We start from the raw sequence: 13,068 nt of genomic DNA, 5'->3' as shown, positions 1-13,068 counted from the left end.
TTCTTTTTATCATGCTAAAAAGATTCTTATTGTATGATTATTAGGAATCTTATTTTTGAAATTACATAATTAATTGGAGGAGTTGACAATAGGAAAGAAAATAATATTAACAAATTACATACACTGTATATAATTACTTAAATTTGTTTTGTTTTTCGGGTTACCATGCTAAAAAGTTACACATTTATTAATTTGGTAGCAGCGATAATTGGAAAGAAATTAATATTATTATTAACAAATTATAAATAACATATGAATGTTTTAACTTTACGAATTAAGGATGCTCTGATCGATCGTCCGATTTCCGTAAAAAACACATGATTGGCGTATGTCGATAAACGCCAATCACAAAAACGATCAGTGCGTGGCGACAAATCCTGTGTCACATAAGGTTGCCAACAAGGTAGATAAAGCTGCCGGATGCTGACCACTAATGGCCAGTTGTGGCGTTAATAAAAACTTCATGGGAGGTTGCCTACAGTCACAGTTCTTAATGCCGATGTTTTTTGACCCTATTTCGAGATCGTGGCCGTTACTTGCTTTTGTAGACCACACCCCCAGCAAATAAGACATTCAGCTGTAATTGAATAGAGCCATTAATGGAGCATTTAGGGTAGGTAAAGCTAGCATTCACTTGTTGCTATTTTAATCGACTGGTACCACACTTCCATCTTACAACACATAAGGGTGCTTTTATTGTGAAGTGGTATCAAGGTCTCTCATACAATTTCAGGAAAAGCTCCCTCTCAATCTATGAAAATGTTTTTTCTCCCAGTAAATTCATCACAGTATCCCTGATCTTGGTCCTGTATTATTTTATATCTCATATTATTTTGTAACTTTTATAACTCATCTCCAGATGGAAAATTCCGCTTCCCTTTCTCGCTGTGTGGAGGACATCTTCTTGATTGATGGCGGTCGGGGCGTTTTGTTAAGAGGCTGCAGGTGGAAAGCTGTTATCAGCTGAGGGTGGCCAGATTACATCCCCCCCCCCACACTTCTCTCTTGCCCTGTGGACACACACAGACGCAAGCCAACTCCCAAAAACCCATCCAGATGCTGATGGACAGCCCCACAGTTGTTATTTCTCACTTTGCTTTGTCTCTTTCTGATTTCCTCAAAGCTACAGCAAGTCAACAGCTTTAGCTCAACAATGTGTGACTGAATGTTGACTCAATAAAAGGCCCGCTGGACTACACTGAGTCCATTTTCTCCCACATACCTGTATATACACCTTAGGATTCAAAGTTCCTTAACCGTTAAATAGAGTGCACTACTTGGCTACAACCAGCAGAGGCGCTGTTGAGTCAGTCCAAAGAAGAGCATGAGGTCATCTATGGGAAGTTTAGCTACGCTACATTCATGTTCTATTCAATACGATACTGCCATGGAAACAGGAGTTCAGAACATTATGAAACGTCATGAATTTTCTCCATAATCAATCGGGGGACATTGATCCCCATGCCTCGCCCCAAGAAGCTAAAGCAGTCTGTGCTGGAGCAGGAGAAAGTGAACCGACTCGCCATCAAAGACACGCAAGCGTTGTCTCCTGCAGCTTCAGCTTGCCTGGGGCTAGTGTGAAGCAGCGAGATGGACGCCTAGGCGATTTTTCAGGCAGCTGGAGATAAATGTAGCCAGCTCGAAAGACAAAAGAGGCCATGAAGGCAGAAGTACCAGGAAGGTGACTGGCTGTGTCAGTAAATGGACGGGGGGGGTCCAGTAATTCAAACAGTAATTCAACGGAATGAGACATTTAAAAGGCTGGAAGTAATGTATATTTGTTTTAATGGAGCTGATTTTTCACTGAATTACGTGGGGACTGATGTGCTGCATGGTGAGAAAAGACGCAAGCGTTACATCAAGGAGCGCCCTCATAAGGATGACACTGTGTTAAAATAGTTAAGGCATAAATGAGAAGTCAAACGTAAGAGAACTCTCAATTGTTCTAAATTGGTATGGGCTATTTTTGTAGTCCTGTGTATTTTGGGGGTGTTCAAAACGGAGAATACAGTGTAGCCACAATTACATTTTTGAATAGGATCAATATTTTATATCAAAAAGTTTTTTTAGAAATCATAATTAGTGTCACTGAAGTGAACAGCATGCCATGAGGAGAGTATCGGACCTGTGGGCGGAGCCGAGCCTCTTCTGTGCTGCTCTTCTATTGGCCAGTCTCTGTTTTGGAGATGTGGCTGAGCAAAAAGTCAGTTCCGTTTTTGTAACTCTACGCACTGAATGTTTGTTAGCAACTCAGACATTTGTTGATTATTAGATTTCATCAAGAAGCGACTCAAACTACAGTGGAACCTCGGTTAGCGTAGGTCTCAGATAGCATGTTTTTCCGTTTATGTAAAAAAAGTTGCCTCGGGTCACGTACATTTCCTGATTGGCGTACAATATGGTACACGTATTGACGGGGTACTACAACACTGTGTGAGTCCAACTGTGTTAACGTATGTTTACTAGAAAATGTTAGCATGCCCTCAAAATGGAAAGTGGAACCGGAAGTCGTTGTCCTTCAGCTCAGTCGCCCGTCCATGACGTCATGAGCTCATGAGTTCTTTGCTAATTAACACAGTTACGCCACAAGTCTCTGCTTTTCTGATTGACCACGGTTGGCTGCAAAATAGTCCGCAAGGGAGCAATATAAAGTTGCAAGTGCCAGCATTTTGACAAAAAAGGTGACAAACGCTATTGAATTCAAGAAATAACTCTCAGCCATTTTTCAAGAGATTCACAAAACATTCTGGAGTAACTCTTTGTTTGACGTGTGCCTCTGAAAAATCAGTTTGGAAAGCCATCAAGCATTTCCCCTCCACATTAAAACAACCGGGACCACGCTACGACTTTAAGGGGACACACAAAACGGGTACTTCTTTGGGACAGACACTCACTGGAAAGTGATGTTGGTATGTCCCTTTTCAGAAGACAGAAGGTCCTTCAGATTTAATGCCCATCTGTCCAAACACAAATGAAATTTGTGGGCCGTGAAAATTAATGATTCGTGCGCTGCGCCTAGCATGATTCTCTTTTTGTATGTTGTGCTCTTTGTGATTTGGAACTAGCCAAAAGGTTAGTCATCTAACCCAGTGGTGCCCAACCCCCGGGCCATTTGGGTCATTTGGTACCGGGAATAATAATTTGCATTATTTCATTTTTTTTTATGTTTTATTTTGAAAAGTGGCCGGATTCTCTCTGTTACATCCGTCTAACTTGACGCATGTCCATTGTGCGTGTGCTAACTTTATCTCACGCCGCACAGATAGACTACTGCTGTATTTTTACCATTTTTCTTTCACCTCATATTTGGTGTCAAATGCTGATACTAAGTGGGAATGCATAAAGGTACGTTTTGATGACTTATTGAGTGCTAATGTGCACATTTGTTTCCAGTTAATTCATGCTAGCGCACTGCCTTTTACCACACACGTCAAACAGCCATGTAATAATCTCTCTAGAAAAACACCAGGCTTGAACTGGTGGATGGTGGGTCGGCATTCATTTTGTGCTTTTAATTTGATGTTATTCATGTCTTAGTTTTACACAATACATAAGAAATAAGATAAATTAGATCGCTATAATGTACGAACCCCCCCCGTGGGTCAAAAAAGGTTCCACTGATCTAACCTATAGGTACTTCCTATGTGACCACATGCCTCATACCAACTGAACACCATATGAACAAACACTTTTAGCGACGGAAACAAGGAAAAAGCACCTCCAAGGAAGAAATGTCAAACAGAACCGAGACTTAATGTGGTATGGCTACCTGCCTTGTCCAGGTAGGTTAATTTAGAGAGTCCCAGTCTTTTCCCTGTACAGTATCCCTCGTCCATGATCTCTTCCTAACCTAACCTCAAATGCTGAGCCCTTTCCCAATACTACCAGACCAAGACCTACTCTGAAACCTTAACCTAATTTCCTTTCCTCTACCAAAACCCTAAGACTGCCCTGGACCATACAGAAACTCAAAGACCGACTCCGGAACCTTAAACCTACTTTAAATCTGACCCAAACCTCAAATCCTTTCCCTGTACTGTACCCCGAGTAGAAGGTCGATAAAGAGCACAAAAAAAAGCAGGTGGAGAATGTTTACAAATAGCCTACCTAAGCATGTACATGTTGAGTTAGCTTAGAGTAGTCTCGTTTCACTGAAATGTAGTACTTTTGCATCGGCCAGTGAAGAAAAATCGAGGCACAATGCAAGAACAAAACAAAAACAGTCAAAAGGGAGCGTGACGAAGATGGAGACGATTGGCTGAAGGGTGGAGAGGAGACATACGGAGCGACACAGTCCAACAGACGGAGAGCTGTGGGAACATTTGGAGGATACATGAGGCAGTTATGAACCTATTTGCTTTCTCCTACAGGGGCACCCGAGTGTCACTAATGGTGAAGCAGGGGCTGGTAAACACATTTCGGTGACGACGCAACACCGCCGAAAAAACAAATTAAACTCTCTTCTCTCATTTCACACCCTCTCGACCCCCTTTCTCTCCATCTCCCTCGATTACTCATTTTTTTCCACCACTCTGCTCGTCTCTCCTCGTTCTTTTGTCTCGCATGTGTTCATTGTGCTTCTGTGCCGCTTTTTTTTGTCTTCTGGTCATTTACCCCTCGTCTATTCACTGCCCTGGTGCGTCCAAAGATGGAAAAAAACAAGGCCATATGTGTTGGGGAGAAGCCGCTTGCTGAGGTGTCTCTCCACAGCCGGTGCCTACTCTAGTTCTGCCTAGGACATGTGGACTCTTGGCCAGCGTCACGGTGGCAAAGGACACGCTGGATGCTTTTTTGGCTGGGCGTAATTGGACGGGCCTGGGAGTGTAATGAGGCTTGTGTGGACACCTTGTGCACAATGGCCCTTTGAGCTAAAGATGCATAACAGGACAGGGAAGTGTCTTGCATGATAAACTGGCATGTGTTTTACTGCTAGCTGATGCTCTTAAAGGGCCCATGTTACAATATTTTTCCCGTTATAGTGTGTCGCAAGTGTGTTGGCCAAAATCTTGCCATGTGCCGGAATTTAATAGCACTTTTTTGTGTGCCTCGACCGCTAATGAGCTCCGCTTTTCCGTGCCTTTCTCCGACGGCATGTGTGGCTCCATGAAGAGCTTTGTGCATTTTATCCGTTTCATACTGAAACTCTGCCATATACCGCATATAGCCACACTAGCATAGCTATGTGAGCCATAGTGCTAACATTATAATCTCATCTTAACAGCAACATCATGCTAGGTTAGCCTATTTGCGGAAGAAAAATAAAATGATCAAATTTACTGCTCCCACGTCTGGAGTTGACTGACAGATAGTGGACTGAGTTCCAGGCGTTATTTTAAGATGTGTAGTGAAGCCCTCAACTGTATATTCAGACAAGTTTTTTTTAGGTGTAGTCCTTCTGAGAAAGACGAGGTGACAGTCAAAACATGTCAAGGTCCTTCCATCCACCTTGTTCTGCTTATCCAAGGTCGGGCAGCAGCCTAAGCAGGGAAGCCCAGACTTCCCTCTCCCCGGCTACTTCGTCCAGCTCCTTCCTGGCGGATCCCGAAGTGTTCCCAGGCTAAATGATAATAATAAATCACCTTATCTCCAGATCATATCTCAATCAGGGCGACAGTCAAAGTCTTAAGATGTAAGATGGCAGGAATGGATGCAGCGATGCAGAGGTTGTTGTCGGGTGGATTCAAGTCTGGTAAAGCACCAGTGGTCATCCAGGAACACCAGCATATTTTCCGGCAATAGGCTCTGGCCATCTCGTCCCAGAAACAGTAGGCGGGTAACCACCGGCTAGCACTTGGGGTATGTGCCGCCTTGCAAGACCCTTCTGTGATAAGAAGTGTTTTCTAGATTTTTGTAAAGTTTAACTGTCAACGGAATTTTTGTTGCTCTTGAAATAAGTAAATACTTTACCAGCATACTGCGGTGTACATTTAGCAGAGTAAGTGTTTGTGGAATGAATGAATAAATCCATAACATACCGGATACCGGACACGGGTATGGTTGATTCCTTAGCGAGGCCACATTAAATTCTATGCGTGTGTACGTCTGTTAGAAAAATGCTTTATAAAAATGATTTCTTCACCTCAATTTAATTTAATCTGTCCGGCAAATGAGGGTGTTTTTCTCCAAGTAAGCGTGCCATCTTATCTTTGTTTACATAAAAGTAATGAAGTGAATGAAGCCCCGGGCTAGGAAAATCATTCTAATTCATTGCAACCCAAGATATTCACAACACAACCTGGCTGGTGCGACAACATGCTATTGTCGCACCAGCCGTATTACTATTTAGAAAATCCCAGAGCGACGACGGTGCGACGCTGCATTGCAAATTCAAATAGGGTTGCTCATCTGAGGCCTTGTTTTGACGCCACATTACGCTAATGCTCTCAGTGTGACACAGCTGCCATTAACTCTCCATCCATCCAATCTCCCTTTTCACTTTTCATCACCCCTTCTCTCTCCTCCTCACATCACACCCCACATGCATTCTGGTATCAGGAAAGGTGTGAGAGGAATGTGTTTAGCACTTAGAATGTGTGTGCTTGGTCGCATTTAGCGGGGTGACACTTGGAATGGAGTGTGCGCTACATCAGGGACTCACGGCGGTGTCAGAAGGGGCATCGTGGGTCACTAAGTCACTAACTACTGCAAAGAGAAAGCCTTCGGGGCTTAGCTGATGTTGTCATTAACGCGTACATGCCAAGAGGTTACATGTGTTTCTGTGTGTGGACTTCAGAAACATTTGCTGTCGCTCCGTCCTTCAGTTTCAGCCATCTCCATCACCGTGCTTGATTTTCCATTACCCCCATCACACCTTCAAAACTCAACCATACCCTTAAACCAAAAGCTAATACCGACCCAAAGCCCGAGACCTTATTCCTAAACCCTAATCTTTAACCTCATCCAAATCCACAGTCCATTTCTAAGCCCAATACCTCCCTTTAAAACCTGACCTAACCGTCGGAGAAAAACTGTCTCACGACTGTCTCACGACTGTCTCACGAGAACAGGGCAGCCAGAAGCCAATCAGACTGTGAACTACGGCATCGCTACTATGAATGATACTAAACGTCATATGGAAGTGGCATTATTGGTGTGTTAATATCCAAGCAGAAGCTGTAGTGATGCTACATTTGATCAAAGTTACTAGATTTATCAGATCAAAAGACGTAGATGTTCGGACTTGTCCGGGGCTGCCCAGAGCGTGCGCCTGATACGAAGGCGTAACGTGACAACCATCATTTACTGTATATTTAGCAAGTAGTGGTGCATTAAAAGTGAAAGGCAGGAAGTGTTTCTTGCATCGTGCATTTATTTGGTAATTCAATACAAGCGGTCCACAAAGCTGACGTAAGTGCCGTGCTGACCCAGAACAGAATCTATACAGTTCTGAAATTTTAGAAGTGTTAGTTTGTTTTCCTTGCCAACCAACTCATTTCTGCACTCCTCCCTTGTTCACCTTCACCCGCCGCATCTCACCTCATCGCTTCCCTGAGGGTAATTTGAGGAATAATAGTAAAAGTGAAAACAACGTGCGTTATCACAGCAGCCAGTGAATTCTGAGAGATAAGAAATTAATTACGCTGCGGCTTCCTAATGACGTACGAGGAGATGAAATTATGGCGAGGACAAAGAGGTTGTGAGAGACAGGAAGCAGGACGTGCGGGAGGAAATGCAACACGGGATCGTAATCGTAGTGAAAGAATTAAACCAGGCCTCGACACGCTCGTCTCTTCGCCTTTTTTGTTTCGCAGTTTGGCAGTGTTTTCTTCTCGCCTCCTCCTTTTCCTCCGATGTCCGTCTGATATTTCTCCCTACGGAGCGTTCGAGGTTGAAAGTCAAAAGTGCTCGCGCTCGTGTCTGCTTTCCCGCCTCACCGCTCGCATGCCGTTCAAGGTTGCGACTCCATTAACTAATAACGAGCGGTTACGTAGGGAAGCGCTGGATGAACTGCGAGAGTCGAGGGTTTTTTATCCACTGATGATCTAAGCGGGTTTGTCTGTGACACATGAAACATAATCCCAATGTCAGAGCATGCTTAACATTCCCTCTAACACAAGCGCACGCATGTAGATATACACGTCGACCATCTGGTGCCCGTTCTGCCCCGTGGTACACACTACACACCCACCGCCCTCTGGCCCCAATGTTGGATTACCCCCACAGTATTTACCTCTTGCAAATCCGGCCGGCAGTCTCTGATAGTGGCCATCTGTAATCTGAAGGTTAGATTTGCATCATGTGTCTAAGCGTGTGTTTTCGTGTGTGTGCGTGTGTGTGTGTGTGTGTGTGTGTGTGTATATCCGCTGTGTGATTTGTCCCCACTCAGCGCTGGGACCGTATCAGCTTCCCCGCGACATCTGTTCAACACAGGGCTGAGCTGAGCGCATCATCTGCACAGTGGAGCGGTGGGACGATGCAGGCCAGTCTGGCACAAGCAGTGCCGATACACGACACTGCTCAAATGATTAGGTACACCTTCTGTAAACTCCTGCGTCTTTTTCGGGATTTAAGAGAGACATTGATTGGTTGAGTCAGTTTTGAGTTGAAGTCGCCTTTTGTGTTGTTTTGCTCCATAATAGTGATGGCCGATACCTCTTACCGATACCAAGTAAAAACAGAGCTTGGTATCATCGAATATGAGAGCTCTAAAACTTCCCACACCCTCATTGGGGGTCCGGGCAGGACCCAAAAAGGGCAGAAAATGACACTTTTCTTATGGGTAAACTTTTTGCATTTTTTCAGGTCACGGCTGGCCCAAAATCGTATTATTTAATGTTGCATTAACTACACTTTCCTGGTCCGAGATGTGGGGGAAACCTCCCACACCCCCATCGGGGGTGTCGGCACGACCAAGGGGTTGAATTTCAGCTATTTTGGTCGGAAACAGTCACGACATCTCAGTTTTTCATGTTGCTTCAACTGCACTTTCCTGGTCCGGGAGGTGAGGGAAACCTCCAACACCCTCTTTGGGGGTCCTGGCAGGACCCAAAAATGGCAGAACACGTTAGTTTTCCGAGGGGTCGAGGTTCTGCATTTTTTCCAGGTACGCGGCTGTTGCGAAATCTAAATTTTTCGTGTCGCTTCAACTGTACTTGGTGGGGGAAACCTCCCACATCCGGCGGGACCCCAAAAAGCGGTAGAGAGTGCCACTTTTCTGAAAGGCTGAATGACTGTCGGTGATGATTGTGTCTGTTTTGTGGCGAAAATGAAATGACACAGAACGCTGTGCCATTTCCCGCCTGGCACAGGAAGCACCCATCTGGACTAGAGTGCTGTCCGTCCCCTTGTTGCTGTTGTTGTTGTAGTTGCATGCTGTTGCAATATGTGTCACGCCGGCACTACCACTGCGCCTTGCCACTCTCCTCTTACTACTTGGGAAGTGCCACACGGGGTGAACGGAGGCCCACGGAGGAAGAAATGTTAGTTTGGGGGGGCTGTTTACACCACGACACCGAATAGAACGGAATCCAGAAAGTTGTCTTGCCGAAAACCGAGTTGTGAAAAATGCCTTGGAATATTCTCATTCGTCTGGGTCATCGGATTCTCACAGCATTCAATCGATCGCAACTGGACCGTTCGGACTGTCTTAGATGTTTCAAGATTCAAGAGATTCAAGATTCAAGAGATTCAAGAGAGTTTTATTGTCATGTGCATGGTAAAACAGCAGTTATACCATGCAATGAAAATCTTATTCTGTTCATTCTCCCAAGGAAAAGAAAGAAAAACACAAGAAAGAATAAGAACATAAGAAACATAAACACATATACATAAATACCAAGAAATTAAGCAACAACAACAGAAGAGACATTAATGCAAGTAAATAATACAAATAAATAAATAAATAAATAAAGTGCTATGAGTGTGTGTTGCGTGTGGCGTGTCTGAGTGCTTCATTGAGAAGCCTGATGGCCTGTGGGTAAAAGCTGTTTGCCAGCCTTGAGCCACTTCTCATCCGAGCAGGCTTCATCAGTTCATGCTCAAAGACTAGGTGGGACACACACCAGTCAGACTAGATAGGACAGCTGTAGTCTGAGTTGCAAAAAGTATCAATATTAAGGATTTCCAGTGCAATTAACCCTGGCGGTGGTCCAATACTACTAACCCGCCTGGTTCAGCCAGCCAGGGTCCGCAGAGTGAGAGCCACACCGGCACCCGTCACTCATGTATACCTCATGTATACTTTTATAAGTACTTTCTAGCTGGCTTAATAGTGAAGGTATGCTATTGTTACATGGCTTTCGCGGCCCAGATGTGTCATCAAATGCGTGTGGCAGTGGCACCAACTGCTGGCCCGCCATGAACATGGCAGCATTTTCATTCGATTTTCACATGTCCGTGTGCAGGATGATTTTTGTCATCAATCCCAGGCATGTCCAAACCTTTCCCGGTGACAGCTGTGTCGTGAAAAATCAAAGGATGATTTGTAAACCAACCCATGTAGATATGCTAACAAGCAGTACATATTTAAGGAAAAACAGCTTCTGCGTATTTTCTCTTTTGCCCATTGTTTCATTTTTGCTGTTGTGGCTTTTCAGTTTTACAAATATTTCCACTTTCTTCTCGTATTTTTCAGGAACTTTATTCCCATAATATTTGGACTATTTTCATAACATTCAAATTTTTTCACAAATTCATTTTGCAAATCTTGCAACTTTATTCTTTGTTTTGTTTCCGATATTAAGACAATAAAATTTGTTTACTTCAACTTTATCCTCCAAAAATTACATTATTTTTTATTTATATTTTTTATTTCATGCTTGTAAAACAGCTTTTTTCTCTTTATATTATGACTTTATTCTAATATTTTAAAATTGTAAAATTGATGCTCTTTTTTCAATTTTTATTGTTGTTTTTGTTAGTTTTCTTATGTAATTCGCCTTTTTTTAAACGTGCAAAGGGCCAATAAAAAAAAAAAACAGCCACGGGCAGCAAATGGCCTCCGGGCCGCAGTTTGGACACCCGTGATTGATACGTGTAAAAAAAACTAAAAAAAACACACACAACATAGCAAAACATTTGACTCCTGTTGGCATCCTGTTCCCTCATTACTAGTGTACTAGTTTGCGTGTACTTTAAATGCTACGTTGAGCATCGGAACTGTTAACCAGTAGTCAAGAGAGGGGTTAATCGGGTTTCGATGAAAATTTACGCCAAAATTTTGCCTCTGTTTTTGTACACTTTGTCTTGGTTTTTGTACAATTTTGTGTGTAAAAAACTAATCCGCTTGGAGTCGATTACCCGTCTCCTTCTCCGTTCGCCATCAAGCGTCTTCAGTAAAAGGTAAAAATGATATTAAATGTTCATTTGTCCTTTTCAGTCGTCATTTATAACAATTTTGCACTGTTTTCTGCAAGTAAAACTATAATTATTCTCTACTATGTATTTTTTGTGAACATTTTGGGTGTCTGGAATGGACTGATTGGATTTGCATTATTTCCTGTGGGGAAAAACGGCTTCAGTTTTCATTCGAGGTACCACTGTATCGGACTTATCGTTTGAAGCATGATGGGGGGGTGTGATGCCGCTCACGAACACGAGCAATGCCATGATCGAGAACAAGGAAATCTGACTGAAACTCATGCTTCTTCATGCATTAACTCCACACAATAATAATGCGACTGCAACTCCCAACAGGCCTGATGATGCACTCATATCGCGTGACAGTAATCCAAGGGTAGAGTAAACATGTGTCAAGGGCTGTACGACAAAAAAGATGAATTCACATAAGGAAAATTTACACCAAGAAGCTTTCTGATAATCTAAGTTCCAGCAGTCAAGAATAAAAAGCTAATATTGCACGACGGTATAAATGGAAGTCAATGGAGGCTTGTGAGAAAGGTAGTGAGCGCCCTCCAGTGGGTAAATGTATATTTGGTCAAACTTCACTTTTGACATGCAACATTTTAATGGTAGTTTAGTGAAATACAAAGCTTTTTGTGACATTTTTACAGTTAAATATGTGTTTAAATTATTTTATAATATTTCCTGGTTTTAATTTTAAAATTTTATGTTTTTATTAAATGTATTCAATTATTTTTTTTTATCATTGTACTGGTCATATTCTATATGGGACCACTGCAAATCACATAAATATACATTACACATATTATTAAAATAAATTAATTTCTCTCTGACGATATTATATGCATGGGTGTTTTTATGTGGATTGTTTAATAATAAAACACGCCACAGTAATATAATGATCTTGATGCTGTGGGGGGGGGGGGGGGGGGGGGAGCTGCACTGATATATCATTCGCACCATAAAAATGTAACATAATATGCACAGTTATTACTCGTGCAGGTGTCGTATACAAGAAATGTGCACACTGCTTTCATGTGTCGTCATCACGTGGCAGATGAGGTGAGAATGAAGCGGCATGACAAGTGAGCAGGATAATGAAGGCAATGAATGAATGAGTAATGAATCATGAAATAATGATGAAGAATAATGACCGGGGGGGGAAGGGGGGAGCACAGCACACATTGTACACACGCATGACAACCGCGTGACTATTTATCTTGCTTTCACAGTGAGAGCGTCAGCTGTCCCCTCCGGATTCACAGGAAGTCAGTAATAGGAGGAAGTCATGGCTGCTGGGTGACCATTTATGGTCGTCTGGGGCTCGTTCGTGGATATGAACATGTGTTGTTATATTGAATTTAATGCACCCTCAAGGAGGAAATACGGAGTTGTTGCTTGTTACAGGTGATCCCAAAGGTGGTTTAAATAGGGTGGCAAACCCTTTATTTTTAACTTGAAATGTATGATTGGAGACAACCACAATGTATCCCGCGGTGCAATATTGACGTGTTTTTTTCATGCATTTCGATATGCAAGTGGATGAAAGCACAATTGAATTAAATCAGGGGTCGGGAGAACCCCCATGTATGGCTCTTTTGATGTCTCACACATTTCTTAACACTATACCATTTTTTCCATTCTCCTTTTTTCCATTTTAAAGTAAAACGTTACAGAAATCACAGTGTTAAAAATTACTTTCCAAATATAAAACATTATAATGCGTTTTAATTAGGGATATCATCGCGATCCGCTGTATTTGTGATG

The 13,068-nt window shown here is 42.8% G+C and overlaps 1 protein-coding gene across 1 annotated transcript in view; it reads right to left on the bottom strand.

Moving 5' to 3' along the window:
* pacrg (PARK2 co-regulated) overlaps nt 1–13,068 on the bottom strand; it is a 275,559-nt gene that overhangs the window by 255,851 nt on the left and 6,640 nt on the right. The window lies entirely within an intron of this gene.

Source organism: Dunckerocampus dactyliophorus, chromosome 13, assembly GCF_027744805.1.
Source record: "Dunckerocampus dactyliophorus isolate RoL2022-P2 chromosome 13, RoL_Ddac_1.1, whole genome shotgun sequence".
NCBI lineage: Eukaryota > Metazoa > Chordata > Actinopteri > Syngnathiformes > Syngnathidae > Dunckerocampus > Dunckerocampus dactyliophorus.
This window is presented reverse-complemented; position numbering and strand designations above follow the sequence as displayed.